The sequence below is a fragment of the Eufriesea mexicana genome, unplaced genomic scaffold (assembly GCF_001483705.2).
Source record: "Eufriesea mexicana isolate 0111107269 unplaced genomic scaffold, ASM148370v2 scaffold2314, whole genome shotgun sequence".
Lineage (NCBI taxonomy): Eukaryota > Metazoa > Arthropoda > Insecta > Hymenoptera > Apidae > Eufriesea > Eufriesea mexicana.
In genome coordinates, this window is record NW_016910386.1 from 346,590 (window position 1) to 351,130 (window position 4,541).

Here is a 4,541-nt window from a genome sequence, read left to right on the forward strand (position 1 = left end):
CGATTGGTTAGGTTAGAGTACGATAGATATGACTCTTGTGCTATAAACCACTTTTCGGTGGACTTCTGCGCTGTAATCATCACCAGAATGTTCTACTTGGCTCTGGGGAGGCCAGCAATAGTCGTCGCGGAGTGTTATATTGAGACAATCTACGTTTGGTTGGGTTATGTTACGTTTGGATATGTTAGGATAGGGTAGGTGCGACTTCTGTGCTATACACTGCGCTTCTTCGGATTTTTGCGCTCTACTGTCCTCTAATATTTTCCGCTCGGCTCTGGGGATGCCTGCAATGGTGGCAGAGGCACGTGAGCTAGAGTTACGTTACGTTCCGTTAAGGTAGGACATGTCTGGTTATGTCAGGATGGCTTTGACCCTTGTGCCACAAACTGTAGTGGGGCTGATTCCTCTGCTCAACTGTGCTCTATTATATTCTGCTTGGCTCTGTACAGGGTAGCAATGGTGGCCACAGCACGTTAGGATGCTTTGAGACGCGTATCGTAACGTTACCTTAGTCAAGGTTAGGGGAGGATAGCTTCCACTCTTCTGCTATACCGTAGAGGTCGGTGGAATTCTGCTCTGTACTCTGCTGCAGTATACTCTGCTTTGCTCTGGGAAGGCTAGAAATAGGGCCGCGGCAATTTATGTTTTCTTAGTCTACGCTTGGCTGGGTTACGCTACGTTCGGTTATGTTAGGATAGGTTAGCTTTGACTTTTGAGCTCTATACATCGCTTCTGCGCTCTATTATCCTGTAATATGGTCTGCTTGACTATGGGCAGGCCAGCAATAATGGTCTCGGCACTTAATGTTGAGTTAAGCTACGTTTGGTTATGTCGGGTTTGGTCAGTATAGGTTAGGATAGCTTCGACTTTTCCGCTGTCCACTGCTATTCTATGGATTTCTGCGCTCTATCCTCCACTAACATGTTCTGCTTGGATCTGGCGAGGCCAGCAATAGAGGTCGTGGTACGTTAGGTTTAATTAGGTTACCTTTTGTCTAGGTCCGGGTAGGTTTGGTTAGGTTAGGGCAGCTTTTACTTTTGCGCTTTACACTGCGATTCAATGTGCTTCTGCACTCTACTCTCCTCTAATATGTTCTGCTTAGCTCTGGGGAGACCAGAAATAATGGTTGTGGTAGGATGGGTTGAGTTATGCTACGTTTGGCTGTGTTCGGATAGTTTGGGTTGGGCTTGGACAGCTTTGGCTTTTCCACTATGCACTCCTGATATACGGGTTTCGGCTATCTTCTCTCCTCTATCTTGTTCTGCACGTCTCTGGGGCGTCAGAGATAGTGGTCGCGGCACGTTATGTTGCGTTGTGTTACGTTCTGAATGTTCAGGTTAGTTTGCGTTGGGCTGGAGTAACTTCGCCTTTTCTGCTATACGCAGCTATTCTATGGATTTCTGATCTCTGCTCTCCTCTAATATGTCCTGCATGTCTCTGGTGGCGCCCGCAATAGCGTCGCGGCACGTTGTGCTGTGATATGTAACGTACGGGTGTGTTAGGTTGGTTTGTGTTTGGTTAGGATAGCTTCGTACTTTCTGCTATACGCCGCTAATATATGCATTTCTGCGCTCTGCCCTCCTCTAATATGTTCTGCTCCGATCTCGGTAGGCCAGAAACAGCGTTCGCGGCATGATCGGTTAGGTTAGATAACGTTTGGATAAGTTAGGTTGGGTTGTGTTACGTTGGGATCGCTTTGACACTTGCTCCGCACGCGGCTATTGTATTAATTTCCGCGGCCCACTGTGCTTTATCATATCCTGCATGTATGTGGGGACGCCAGCAAAGGATGTCGCGGCTCGTTAAGTTGAGTTAGGATACGTTTGTTCGGGATAGCCTAGGATAGGTCTTTGTTTGGGTAGAATTGACTTTTGTGCTATACACTGCTGTTCTATGGATTCCTGCGATCTACTGTTCTCTTTCCTACTAAGCATGCCTCTGGGGACGCCGTCAATAGTGGTCGCGGCGCGTTATGTGAATCTATGTTACGTTCGGTTTGCTCAGGCTAGGATATGTTTGGCCTGGATAGCTTTCGCTTTTGTGATATACGCCGTTATTCGGACAATTTCTGCTATCCACGTTACTCTAGTGTATCCTGCTTGGCTCTGGGGCGGCCAGCAGCAGGGGGCTCGGCACGTTAGTTTGAGTTATGTTAGGATTGGTTACGTTAGGTTAGTTTGGGTTAAGTTTGGATAGCTCCGACTTTTATACAATGTACCGCTAATTTAGGGACTTCTGCCATCTACCTGCCTTGAATATGTTCTGCACGTCTCCTGGTACGCCAGCAATAGTGGCCGCGGCACGCTATGTTGAGCTCTGTTACTTTCGGAAAGCTTTGACGATCTTGTGTTATGCTAGGGTAGACTTGACTTTTGTGCTATTCAGGGTTATTCCATGGTTTCTGCGCCCTGCTCTTTTCTAACATGTCCTGCTTGGCTCCGGTGAGGCCAGACATACTGGTCGCGGTACGTTAGGTTTTGCTAGGTTACGTTCGTTTAGGTTAGGTTGCGTCGTGTCTGATTATGACAGCTTTGACTTTTGTGCTGCAAGCAGCTATTCTGTGGATTCCTGCACTCTGCTCTCCTCTAATATTGTCTGCTTGGCTCTGCGGAGGTCAGGAATATTGGGAGCGTCACGTTAGGTTCAGTTAGTTTGCGTCTGTTTCGGCTAAGTTTGGTTGAGTTTGGTTAGGATTTCTGCGTCTTTTGCGCGAAAGATTGCTATTCTGTAGATTCCTTCACTCTACTGGACTCCTTCGAACTCTGCTTTTCTTTGGGGACGCCAGGAACAGATGTCGCGGCACGTTATGTTTAGATATGTTCCGTTCGGTTGGTTTGGATTATTTACGGTTAGGCCAGGTTATCCTTGGCACTTCTGCTATACACTGTTATTCTATGGGTCTCTGCGCTCTGCTCTTTTCTAGCATGTGCTGCTTGTCTCTGGTGAGGCCAGAAATACTGGTCGCGGCACGTTAGATTTTGTTGGGTACTATTTACGGTTAGGCCAGGTTATCCTTGGCACTTCTGCTATACACTGTTATTCTGTGGGTCTCTGCGCTCTGCTCTTTTCTAGCATGTGCTGCTTGTCTCTGGTGAGGCCAGAAATACTGTTCGCGGCACGTTAGATTTTGTTGGGTTACGATTGGTTAGGTTAGGTTGTGATTTGTTTGCTAATGATTGATTTGTCTTCTGTGCTATACGCTGCTGTTCGGACAATTTATGCGCTCTACATTGCTCCTGCAAATCCTGTTTCGCACGGGGAGGCCAGCAACCTTGATCTCTGCACGTTAGATAGAGTTAGGTTACGTTCGGTTTTATTATGTTAGTTTGGGAGTGTGTGAGTGGCTACGGCTTTTCAGCCATACAGTGCTAGTTTATGTACTTCTGCGCCCCGCTCTCCTATGACATATTCTGCTCGTCTATGGGGATTGCAGAAAAGTTGGTCGCGGAACGTTATGCTGTGTTTGATTTCGTTTGCTTCTGATTCGTTAGGATGGGTTAAGTTAGAATAGCCGTCAGGTTACGTATGGGTATGTTGCGTTTGGTTAGGTTAGGATAGGGTAGCTTCGACTTTCGTTCCAGACACTGGTATTCGTTGGACTTCTGCTCTCTATACAGCTCTACAGTACTGTGCTCGGCTCTGTGGGGGCTAGCAATTGTGGTCTCTGCTGGATAGGCATAGATGTCCTACACTTGTTTAAGTTAGGCTGGGGTAGGTAAGGATAGGATATCTTTGACGTTTGTGCCATTCGCTGCTCTTTCGAGGCCCTCTACGCTCTGCTGTGCTCTAGCGTATCCTACTGGGCCCTGGTGAATCCTGTAACAGTGGTCTGGGCACGTCAGGCTAAGTTAGGTTGCGTTTGGTTACACCACGTTTGGACTGGTCAGGAAAGTGTAGCTGTGACTTTTGTGATGTACACTGCTATTTGGCGTATTTCTACGCTCTACACTGCTCTACTATACAATGGTCGACACTGGGGAGGCCCGTGATAGTCGTACCGGCACGTTAGTTTGAGTTAGGCCACGTTCGGTCATGTCACGTTTGGTTAGACAAGGAGAGGATAGCTTTGACTCTTGTGCTATATACTGCAATTCGGCGGACTTCTGCGCTATACCGTGCTATAATATGTTCTGCCTGGCTCTGGGGAGGCGTGGAAATGTGGTCTCGGCACGTTGGGTTGAGTTAGGTTACGTTTGGTTACGTTACGCTCATTCGGGTTAGGTTTTGATATGTTTGTCTTTCTTGGTATACACTGTTGTTCGGTGGGCTTCTGAGACCTCTTGTGCACTACTGTGCTCTGGTCGTCTCTGGGGATGCCAGAAATAGTGTTCGCGGCACGTTAGGCTGAGTTGGACAACGTTTGGTTCTGATAGGTTAGCTTGGGTTAGGTTAGGAGAGCTTTAACATTTGTGCTCAACCTTTCTGTCCTATTGATTTCTGCGTTCCACTGGGTCTATCATATTCTGCACGTCTGTGGGGACGCCGGCAATTGCGGTCGCGGCACGTTAGGTTATGTTACGTTATGCCTGGTTAGATTATGT